The sequence below is a fragment of the Neofelis nebulosa genome, chromosome 1 (assembly GCF_028018385.1).
Source record: "Neofelis nebulosa isolate mNeoNeb1 chromosome 1, mNeoNeb1.pri, whole genome shotgun sequence".
Lineage (NCBI taxonomy): Eukaryota > Metazoa > Chordata > Mammalia > Carnivora > Felidae > Neofelis > Neofelis nebulosa.
This window is the reverse complement of record NC_080782.1, coordinates 155351303-155364185: the sequence shown is the minus strand read 5'-3', so window position 1 is coordinate 155364185 and position 12883 is coordinate 155351303.

Sequence of the window (12883 nt, the reverse complement as noted above, 5' to 3'; positions counted from 1 at the left end):
GAAGATGTCCTAAGGAAGGAAAACCTCAAAGATGGGAATCTGAAATTGTTCTCCTAATCTGATTAGATGAAAAGAGAATAATAGAATAATTGCCAGTGAAAAATGGAATGCTAGTATACCAGAATGTACTGTAACCGAAAAAAAAAAAAAGTTGTTTGAATTATCACTGGCAATTGGTAAAAATCTAATGCATTAAAAATTTTGGAAGAAAAATTTACCCTTAAAGAATTTATTATGGTAGAAATAAAGAACATATTATTTATGGACTGGAGTATATTTTTTCTGATCTCACTAAATAAATTTCAGGGAAAAAAACCTCATTTTTTTTTTTTTAATTCCCAACTCAAAGCAGTCAGAGAATCAATGAAATTCAATGACTGTCTTAAAAAGATTTTTTTTTTTTGAGGTAGGGGTCTCTTAACAAAACATAATAAAACTCTTGTGAAGATGAGATGAAATATAAAACAAACTGAATTTTCTGACTCAATATGACTTATGCTAAAATTGTATACTGATTGGAAAGAGAAATTGAAATGGAAACATCTAAGTAGATTAAAAAATCTGAATACCTTGGACACTCAAATCCCATTAACCTTTCCTTGCCAGGAAGGAAAGCCTCTGTTATCTAGACCCAGGCAGCTTCTTATCTGGATATATTGCAATGCATTCACCTCTTGCAATTGTTCTGCAAGAAAATGTCCATTATTTATAAGATCCAATTCTAGCTTCATTTTTTTGCAAAACTTGTGCTGGTTATTGAAATATAGAAAATTTGGGGGTGCGTGGGTGGTTCAGTCAACTAAGTGTCCGACTTCAGCTCAGGTAATGATCTCGTGGTTTGTAGGTTAGAGCCTCAGGTAGAGGCTCTGTGCTGACAGCTCAGAGCCTGGAGCTAAGATTCTGTGCCTCCTTCTCTCTCTACCCCGCCCCTCTCACACTATCTCTCAAAAATAAACATTAAAAATTAAAAAAAAATAAATATAGCAAATTTTGAACAATGGGAAGAAAGATACCCTTGAGTAATATTCTTAAATGCCATCATATTTACAATATACATGCTATACATCTTCCTACTGGTTTCTCCAAAAGGACCAGGATATATATTAGTGTCCTTATTCCTATCATATCACACAGTACCTCGTGGAAAACTGAATTTATCTACAAAATTATATGAGATAAATGTATAGGCTATAGAATAAATGCACACATCTGACTTTTTCCTATATGTAAAGGCATATCTGCATGGCATATTTTTTGGAACAGTACTATTTATTTAATCTTTCATGTGACCATATCATTCCCCTGTCCTCAAACAAACAAGCTAGTGTTTAAAATAACATTTACCCTTCTGCTATCCTTAATTTTGTTAACATTGCAGAGGAATTAAGGATGCAAAACAGCTGGGCACACATCTAGGATGTCAGTGTATCTAGTCAAAACAAAATAATTATGAGTGTTTTATAGTAGAAAGAACAGACTATTCCTTCACTATTGATATCTGCCTTGAAGACTATTGATTGTATATAAAAAAGGAAGTTTGCTGAGATTTGTAAGTAGCTGGTATTGTCATGTCAAAGTTGAGACCATCCAAGGAAGTCAATGTACAGGCAGATTCTTCCTAAATAATGGGTTTTAATTAACTGCTGAAATTGTTGTTATATTTGCATGTTGTTTCTATTTTTTTTTGTCTTAATGAAAAATGAAAATATGTGATCAGAGCTAAACTTAGAGTGGATGTTGTAGAGTACTTAAATTGAACGTTGTAGTCTAGTAACTTCTTTCTCTACATTTACCCCATTGTAGTAAAACATCTTTGCTTTAAATAAATATGGGATATTTCCAGTAGAAATATTTCTTGCAGAGAGAATTGAAATGGGCAATTAGGAGACATAGCAGTAGTGCAGTTGTTACAAGATACTGCCTTAGATAAAAGTAGTAATAGTAAAGTAGCATGAAGTGACCAGTCCAGAGATTAGTAGAGAGTAGATATTTATGGCTTGTGGATAGATATGATGTAAAATATGAGGAAATCAGATGAGCAGAGAATTGTACTAAGATCTTGGAATAAAAGGGCTAAATAAGAAACCATCATTATTGCTGTTGAGGAAACCCACAGAGGTGACAATTCCTTCACCCAGTTCCTTTGTTTTCCTTCACTAAGAGTACCTCAACTGTACCGTGGTCATTATTCTGACTTCCATCAACATTATATGGAAGCACTTATTGATAGAATCAAACAAAAACTTCTCTTGTGCAATGATGCTATTGTTTTTATTGCTGATTTGCACTCCATTATATGAATATATTGCTATTGTTTTATTGGATGGTTTGATATTTTCAGCTATTATAAATAAAATTGCTATAACCCTCCTCATACAAAAATTTTCTTATGGTCATATGCACTGAATTCTTTTAGTATATACTTAGGAATAAAATTGGTCATAGATGAAGTGTATGCTTAACTTTAATAACACAAATTGTGGTTTTAATATCAAATATTCCAAACAGGAATACATAAAAGTGTACTAGTGTTTAAGTGTTGGTGTATGTAATGCAATGGACTGGTGCTAAAATTAAAATATATTTGTGATGATCACCGCATTTGGTATGGAAATGTTGAATCACTGTGTTGTACACCTGAAACTAATATTACACTGTAGGTTAACTAACTGGAATTTAAACAAAGACCTAAAAAATGTATAAAAGGAAAACTATAAAAATATTTTTTTTCCAATATGTTAGAGACTCATTGATATCTGTGTTTCCATTTTCAGTGATTTTCATGACAATTTTAGTTGTCTCAAGGGCATTCTTAATTTGAAATAAATTATATTATTTGGTTCATGGATATCCTTCTTTATTTAGCTTATTATTTTTATAACATAATGTTCCTACCAACAGTCCAAGAATTAAAACAGTAAAATTGTTAGATCTCTTCAGATCTTTGATCCTATCCATGTGCCTCCCCCATTGTTCCGAATTTCTAGAGTATAATTGTCTTACTATATTATATAATTACCGAATATATATTCATGAAAAAATATACAATGTTTACCATCAGTGTTTTAAACAGTGTAAACAGTTGTTATGCTGTAATTTATTTGTTTTACAACTTTCCTTCACTTGACATGATTTCACTGTATTAATATAGTTGAATGCAACTGGAACATACATTTTCACTGTTAGATGCAATTCTCTTTTTAACCTTATCAAATTCCTGTTTATATTTTGGTGGATGGATGATAGGCAACTTACAATTCTAAGCTTTACATATATTGAATTTATGAATATTGATGTATATGCCCCCTGTTTCCCATGGACAAGAGCCATTGCTGGTTCACAGGATATGAAAATGTTCATGGTTTTGGAATTATGCCAAGTGGTTTCTAAAATGGTAGCAACAACTTACATTTTTAAGGAAATATAAGTTTTCCTGATAATCATCTAGAAAATTCAAATTTGTCGGTTAAGATATCTTAATTCTCAACAATTAATATAGATACTACTTAACCTTGACTGATGCCCATTGACTGATGAATAAATAAAGAAATGGTATATGTATAGATAATGTTCGTATTATGCGGAGTGAAAAAAGTCAGTCAGAGAAAGACAAATGCCATATGATTTTACTCACATGTGGAATTTATGAAACAACAAAAAAAATGAATGGGGTAAGTGGGTAAAAGAGGCAAACCAAGAAACAGACTGTGAACTATAGAAAATAAACTAAGGGTTACTGAAGCAGAGGTTGGCAGGGGAGTGGTATAAATATGTAATGGGTATGATACAGAGCACTTGCTGTGATGACCACTGGGTATTGCATGTAAGTGATGAATCATTAATTCTATACCTGAAACGGTTATATTATTACACTGTATGTTAATTAACTGGAATTTAAATAAAACCTTGCAGGAAAAATAAAGATTTGCAATACAGAGATTGATAACCTAAAATATGTGTATATCTTTACAGAACATCCTAGTATATAGCTTCCCAAATTGAATATCACTAAAATTTAATACTTTCAATTTTTTACTGTGGCAATCGGGGAAATGCACTTAAAAGTAGGGTGTATTGTGTTATTGGTTTCAATGATAGAATAGAGTCAATCATCTAAAAAAGGAAAAGACTTTATTCAATGTTCCTGTATTTCTTTCCTGAATTTTCTATGATAGGCATCCACATCATACTGTCCATATAGTTAACAGGTTGGTAAATAGATAGATAGACTAATGTATATCTATGTATCTCATGGCATGTTGACAAAGATGGTGAATTTTCTTTGATTACTATTGTGTGTATTATGTCTTTCCTATAAATCTGTTGTACTTAAGGTTTTAAATTAAATAAACTAAAATATATCACAATAAAAACATAAATAAATACATAAATACATAAATTAAAATTTCCCCTTTTAAAATTTAAGTTAGTTAACGTACAGTGCAATATTGGTTTCAGGAGTAGAATTCAGTGGTTAATAACTTACATAAAATACCCAGTGCTCATCAAAACAAGTGCCGTCCTCTGTCAACCCGTAATTTGTTCCCTGTCTTAAAGAGTCTCTTGGAGTGCCTGGGTGGATCAGTCGGTTAAGCGTCCAGCTCTTGGTTTTGACTCAAGTCATGATCTCATAGTTTTCTGAGTCCCCTTGTAGGGCTCTGTGCTTACAGTGCAGAACCTGCTTGGGATTCTGTCTCTTCTCTGCCCCTCCTGCACTCATGTTCTCTCTCTCTCAAAATAAATAAACTAAAAAAAAAGAGTTTCTTATGGTTTGTTTCCCTCTTTTCTCCCTCTCCCATATGTTCACCTGTTTTATTTCTTAATATCCACAGATGAATAAAATCATATAGTATTTTTCTTTCTCTGATTAACTTATTTTGCTTAGCATACTACATTCTAACTCCATCCACGTCATTGCAAATATCAAGGTTTCATTCTTTTTGATGGCTCACTAATATTCCATGGTATATATATGCCACATTTTCTTTATCCATTCATCAGTGGATGGACATTTGGGCTCTCTACTTAGTTTGGCTATTGTTAATAGTGCTGCTTTAAACATTGGGGTGCATTTCTCTTTCAAATCTGTATTTTTGTGTCTTTTGAGTAAATACCTAATAGTGCAATTGCTGCATCATAGAGTAGTTCTATTAGTTTCTTGAGGAAACTCCATACTGTTTTCCAGAGTGGTTGCACCAGTTTGCATTTCAACCAACAGTGTAGAAGGGTTTCCCTCTCCCCGTATCCTTACCAAAACCTGTTGTTTCTTGTGCTGTTAATTTTAGCCATTACGACAGGTCTAAGGTGGTATCTCATGAGGGTTTTGATTTGTAATTCCCTGACGATAAGTGATGTTGAGCATCTTGTGTCTGTTAGCCATCTGGATGTCTTCTTTGGAAAAGAAGTATTTGGAAAAGACTATTCATGTCTTCTGTCCATTTCATAACTGGGTTTTTTATTGTTTGGGTGTTGAGTTTGATATGCTTATGGATTTTGGATACTAACCCTTCATCTAATATATCATTTTCAAATATCTTTTCCCATTCCATCAGTTGCCTTTTAGGTTTGTTGACTGTTTCCTTCACTGTGCAGAAGCTTTTTATCTTGATGAAGCCCCAATAGATCATGTTTGCTTTTGTTTACCTTGCATTCAGTGATGTGTCTAGTAAGAAGTTGCTGTGTTCGAGGCCAGAGAGGTTACTGTTGTGTTATGCTCTAGGATTTTGATGGTTTCCTGTATCCTATTTAGGTCTTTAATCCATTTTGAAAATATTTGCATGTGTGATGTAAGAGAGTGGTCCAGTTTCATTCTCTGCATGTTGTCATCTGGTTTTCCCAATACAATTTGTTGAAGAGACTGTCTTTTTTCCATTGGATATTCTTTCCTGATTTGGCAAAGATTAGTGGATCATATAGTTGCGGGTCCATTTCTGGGTTTTCTATTCTGTTTCATTGATCTATGTGTCTGTTTTTGTACCAAGACCATAATGTCTTGATGACTACAGGTTTTTAATAGAGCTTGCAGTCTGAAATCTTGATACCTCCAGTTTTAGTTTTCTTTTTTCAGGATTGCTTTGGCTATCCAGAATGTTTTGTAGTTCCATACAAATTTTAAAATTGTTTGTTTGTTTTAGCTCTGTGAAAAGTGTTGGTGGCATATTGATAGGGATTGCATTAAATGAGTAGATTGCTTTGGGTAGTATAGATATTTTAACAATGTGTGTTCTTCCATTCCATTAGCATGTGATTTTTTTATCAGGGATATCAGCTTAGGTGTCTTGCTGTTGTTTTGTCCTGCTCTTTCATTTGGGCCATGCTCATCTATTTCCTTCTTTCTTCTAACTCCCTGCATCTGTGTCTGTGGGGTACGAAAGTCAGTTCTGTCTTCTGGTCTTGAAAGGAGTGGCCTTATGAAGAAGAGATCCTGAAGTGACCCAAAGTGCAGTGTCCCATTTTTACCAGTACCTGGCCTTTCCGGGGCATTTTCTTTGTGTGCCCTGTTGTTGTAGCTAAACCACTTTTTCCTTCATCTCAGTCATGTGGGTTATCTCTCTTTGCCTGCTGTTTTGGACAGCATTTGGTCCCTGTGGTGATAGTGGGCCAGGCTGGGGCCACCTTGAACTTGAGTTGAATAAGTCCATGTATTTGCCATAGATGTCAGAGCACCTGATTACAGGGTGCTTTCCCTGTGTTGTCCACTTAGATTTCATTGGTAGGCATAGCCTACAACCAAACCAATTGCCTACTTTCAGCTCACTGTTTGGGCTGCTATCAGACTGGTATGTGTGGTTATCTTTCCATCTCCATGTGGTATGAGTCACTTTGGAGAGTTTCTGGCTCCTATCAGTGTGTGAACACTGCCACATTTCTGGCACCAGTTTGGATGGGCTCTGGCCAAGAAAGTAGGGAGGGAGTGTAACTGTAACATGGGGACGGACAGAACTCAGAGTTGGTGAGGTTTGTGTGCTGGTCTTCTGATGCCTGCCTGGCTAGAGGGGGTGGATCCACCAAGCATGGGTGGGTGGGGTGCACAGTCAGCAGGTTAAGTAATAACTGTTTCAATTTGCTGCTTCTATGCTGTATTTCTTTGGACTGTTGGTTGTGCTGTCTATTTCAGGGCAGTGACTAAGTTCCCTCTTCCCCTCTACCTCTCCTATAATGGAGCCTACTGATTTTTAAAATTCTGGGTTTTAAGTCCTGCTGGAGTATGTACTCATGAAATCTGGCCCCTCTAGTTTTCAAAACCAAATCATATAGAGGTTTGTCGTTCCCATAGGGGCTCCTCAGTGTGATAGCTTATCTTCCCTTTTCATGCCTACATGTCCCTTCCTATCATGGACAGTCCCGAGGCCCCTTTTCTCCCCACTGAATCTCTGTCTTACTGCCCTCTACAATGTGGCCCCACAGTTTAGTTGTGGGGTTTGTTTTGTCAACTTTGGGCTTTTTCTCTATTGTTTACACTGATGTGAATGTTATCAAGTTGTATCTGCAGGACAAGGTGAGCATAGGATCCTCTTACATTACCATCTTCCAAGCTGTCCACAACTTGCTGGTTTTAAAATTCACTTTTTGTTATTACATTTTGTTATTTTAATTGTAATGTGTAATTTATGACATAGGTAGATGTTTAGGTCAGTGAAGAGGAAATTCTGTTCAGTGAAGCTGCCAGATCAACTGCACACTTTTGTGTAAAGAAAAAAAAAACATATGTGCTCATTCTTCCATATCATTTGTAAATTAAAAATAAATACAAATCCAGGTGGCCATAGATATAAATGTTTAAGGTAAAACAATAAAGCATAAAGAAAATAATTTAGGCAAATATTGTCATAACTTGGGAGCCAAGAAAACATTCTTCAATATGACAAAAACACAGCAATCCTAATGAACAAGAATGATAAAGCATTGTCTAATAAGCACAGATTGGCAAAAGAGTTCTTTAAAAATAATTTTTATTTCATTCTCATCGGAATATCTTGTACGAGCTCACTTTTGGCAATTTCCATGCAAAGTGATATCTGTTCTTCGCAAGATCAAATTTCTACTTTATGCATTTGCAGAACTAGCACAAAATTATAGATTCAGACATTCTTGAAAAATGGGATGGTAGGTACACTTGAGGAGGATCTGTAAATCACTATCCATGTGTATGTGCTAAAAATATTCCTGTTAGCTTTCCCCAACGTGCCGTGAGTCCATTTAGATAGTTAACTGTGCTTTGAAGAAAGGGAAATACCCAGAATTAGGAACACCACTGAACTGAATCATAAATTCAGTGTATTCAAGATTGGCTCTCAAATTAGAATATCAATTTTAAGAAAACAATACACACACACACACACACACACATTTACATAAGAGTGGGATATACATAGGCATTATTCCTATTATATCAGCCAGTATCTCATAAAAATAGAATTTCATCTGGAAAATCTGATGATATAAAACTATAAACTGCTTAATAAATGCACACATCTGGCTTATTCATGTATTTATAAGTTGATCATGCCTGGAATTTTATGATACAATAATTCTACTTATTTTACTTTCTCATGTATGACCATATGTTTCTCTGTGCTTAAACATGCTAGTGTCTGAAGTAACATTTACTCGTCTCCTGCCATTTATAAATTTAACTCCCTGCAGTACAAATCAAGGATGCAGAACAACCGGGCAGCATCTAGAACATGTGTATATAGCCATAATAATATGATTATAAATGTTCTATAGTGGAGAGGACATGTCTTCCTTTATATGGTTACAATAAAGACTACTAAATATAGATGAAAAATGTAATTTGCTGAGGTATATAAATAGGTAGTGATGTCATGTCAGAAAGACCATCTACAGGAGTCAACACATGAACAAATTATTTTCAAGGAACAAGGTTCTATTGAACTGCTAAACCATGCTTCTTGTTTGCTGTGATTCATTCTTTCTTTGTTTAATGAGAAATGGAAATATGAGAACAGAGTAAATTACTCCATAATAGAATGATTTTTATACCCTAATGACTATCTTTCCCTATATTTACTACACTGTAGTAACTCATTTTTTTTATAACTGAATATGTAATATTTACAATGTTGAGTTGACAGATGCCAAAATGATAACTTTCCTGAAAATCCTTACATCTTCACTTAGCTAGACATTCTCATAATCTTAAGGAGTCCATGTAGATTTTACGACTTCTGTTATGTTGCCCTTCTGTACTTGTTTATTCCACCTCCACTCCCTTCTCCCTCTTGCCACCACTGACAGAGTTAGATGCACTTCCTTTTGAATATAATGCATTTATACCTATCTGTTTAACTGTAATGATCTTATTATCCATCTCTTTTATTGTGGACTTCTTGAGAGAAGGGATTACATATACATCTTTGTACTTCAGGGGTTTAACATTCCCCCTGGTATTTATTTCCTAATCAGTATATTATTATGAATGAGTTAACTAACAAATAAATGAATAACTAAGATGATTTTCCCTGAAAATTAAGTAAATTACAATGTCATACTTTATTTGAAGTACAACTCTGAAAAAACAAACTGGAAGTAGTTCTTTTCAATTACATCATGGTAATACTGTTTTGCTCTTGAGCTTCGGGTTGATCCAATTCCTGAAGTTCAAATTTTCCTTGATTTTAAGGAACAAAAGTGCCCAGTCTATACACCTAAAGGAAAGCTATCTGACATAGTGATGCAATTATTCATTTTCTTCATGATATATTTGCTTAAACTAATTTTTTTTTTTTACTTTGGATCAGCTACTACAGGACAATATTTTATGTTTCTTTTCCTTTCTTGTGTGGACCAAACTTAGAAATGGAGGTAAAGAAACCTCTTAGATCCCTCTCAGTTCACTATTTGGGGTTAAGCTCCCATGTATGGGACTAAAGTATTTCCCAGGTGGGAAAAATAGGCAATTGATGCACCTGTGATGGTGAACTGAGGAGCGGGAGTAGGTCAGCTCTGATCAGTATCAATGTGGTTGGGTTGGGCTGCACATGTAAGCAGATAAGTGGTTATACTACAGGGTTAATTTTAAGTTATTTTCTGTTGGGATAGTTTGGTCTTTTTTATGTTTGTTTGTTTTTGAGTGTTTAATAGAAGTAGGTCACACTTGGATGTGTATAAATATTGAAAAGTTTTGTGTTCATATTGGAGCAAAGCACTGGAAATGTCTCAATTCCTGGATGCATTTTAGTTTATATAGAATGATAATCAAATAAAAATAACAAAAACAATGACCATTATTAAAATTAGTACTTACTAACTGCTTGCAGCATGCCAGGCAACACTGGAAGTTACTTCCAATTAAATTAAATAATTTAATTCTTAAAACTGACTCTAAGCAGTAGGTGCTACCATGATTCCCAATAAAAAGTTAGGAGTTAATCTCTGAGTAAATAAAGCAAACAATAAGTTCCTGTTCTATCTGGACAAATTAAGCCAGCCTTCCTCAGTTCTCTTCTACCCCTCCAATCCACTTCCACTGCATGGCCCAATGTATGGATTTTTAAGCATATACCTCCATCTTCATACCACAGGCACCATTTGAAATTTAATTTTCACATAACCATCCTAAGGAATTTACTTTTTATGTTACATAACTCACTTAAAATATTTTTCTGGGCAAGCCAAGATGGTGGAGCAGTATGGAAGTGTTCTGTGTGTCTTGTAGCCATGAAATAGAGCGAGACCAATACTAAACCATCCTGCACACCTGGAAAACTGATCTGAGGATTAGCACAACAATCTTCACAACCTGAGCCACAGAATTCAGCAGGTACACAGCGCAGAGAGGTGAACTTGGGGAGATAGAAGCCACAGAGGGCAGGGAAGTATTTTGCCTGAGGAGAGAGGACAGAGATGGTGGGGAGAATATGGGAAAAGCACCCCTCCCCAAGAGCAGCTGAAGAAAAAGTAGAAAATTGGAAACAGCCACAGGGACTGAACTAAAAAGGGAGAAAGGAGAAAGGAGAAAGGAGAGGGTTTAAATTCTATTAAGACTGTAAACAAAGAGAGTGCAGTCTGCAACTCCATAGCTCGATACCTGGTGGTGCTTTGGTGGGATGGGCAAATCCCCAGGAGCAAAGTGGAGTCCAGGAAGTTATTGGGCCACACAGGGAGAAGTGGTTCCACTGCTAGAAGGACATTTGGTAGAGGCTGTGAGGAAACCTGGGCCCAGCAGACTCCAAAGAATGGCCACATTGGCATGTGATGGAACAAAGTTGTTAAGGGTTAAGCCTGGTGCCAGATGTGTGTTCTGATTTTCCATAATCCCTGAAACACTGCTGCTACAGTATCTCGCAAACTTTTTCTGGAGTGGGCTGGCACCTGGCTGCACTCTCTGGGCTTCCGCAGCATCTTCAGCCGCATCTGAGACAAAACTCAGGAGAAAGGAACTACTTGGGCTTGTTCACGGACAGCATAAAAGAGGAGAGTGGACGAAAGTTGAAGCCAAAGGACAGGTGCATGATTGCTGATGAGGGAGAACAGAGTTCTGACATGAGAGACTGGGTAGCTGGGTGACACCATTTTCGCCTCTCCCGCGCATGTGCATAAGTACCTACAAGCACCACAACAATACACCCCAGTGGACTAGCAGCGCCATCTAGTGGAGAACTGAGCCCTTACACTAAGCCTCTCACACTAGGCTAACCTCACTATACAAGAACAGAAGCCTCACCACCTGCTTAGTTCATGGACTATAAGGAGCTTCATAGTCTAACTTCTAGGGGAAAACAAAGTAATTTCAGTTGTGTTTCAGTCTCAGCAAGTCCATCTATTCAATTTTCTTTCTTTCTTTAAATTTTTGCTTTTTTCTTTTTCATATATTTTTCTTTAATTCAAAAAAGAGAAAAATTCATTTTATTTTCAATTTTTATGAAAAATATTTTTCTTTATTTTTTACTATATTTTTTACTTTTTTGTATTTTTTTTCAAATTCTATTTTATTTACATTTGATTTTATTTTACTTCAGTATATTCATTTTTTTCAAATTTTCAAACGATTTCCTTTTTTCTTTTTTTCTTTTTTCTCTTTTTCGTTTCTTTTTCTTGAATACAAAAAGAGAAAAAAAATCTTTATTTTTACTTTTTATTAAAAATACATTTTCTTTAATTTTTTTGCTATATTTTTTACTTTTGTGTAAATTTTTTCAAATTGTAGTTTACTTCCATCACTACTAAAAGTAGACTAATTTGAGTCTACTTCAGTGTATTCATTTTTTCAAATTTTCAAACGATTTCCTTTTTTTTCCTTCTTTCCCCTTTTTTTTCCTAATCTTTCAAGCCACTGTGAACACCCATACCAAAACACACATAAGGTATAGCATCATTTATTCTATTTGTGTGTGTGTGTTTAATTTTTTAATTTTAATATTTTTTTAATTTTAATTTTTTATATTAATTTTTTCTATCTCATTAATTCCTTTTCTCCCCTCAAAATGATGAAATGAAGGAACTCACTCCAAAAGAAAGAGCAGGAAGAAATAACAGCCAGGGGCTTAACCAACACAGATACAAACAAGATGTTTGAATCAGAATTTAGAATCACAACAATAAGAATACTAGTTGGAGTCAAAAATAGATTAGAATCCATTTCTGCAGAGATAAAAGAAGTAAGAGCTAGTCAGGATGAAATAAAAAGGCTATAATTGAGCTGCAATCATTAATGGATGCCATGGCAGCAAGGATGGATGAGGCAGAACAGATAATCAGAAATATAGAGGACAAACTTATGGAGAATGACAAAGCAGAAACAAAGAGAGAGATTAAGGCAAAACAGCACAATTTCAGAATTAGAGCAGGGGAGCCTGGGTGGCTCAGTTGGTTGAGCATCTGACATTGGCCCAGGTCGTGATCTCATGGTTCATGAGTT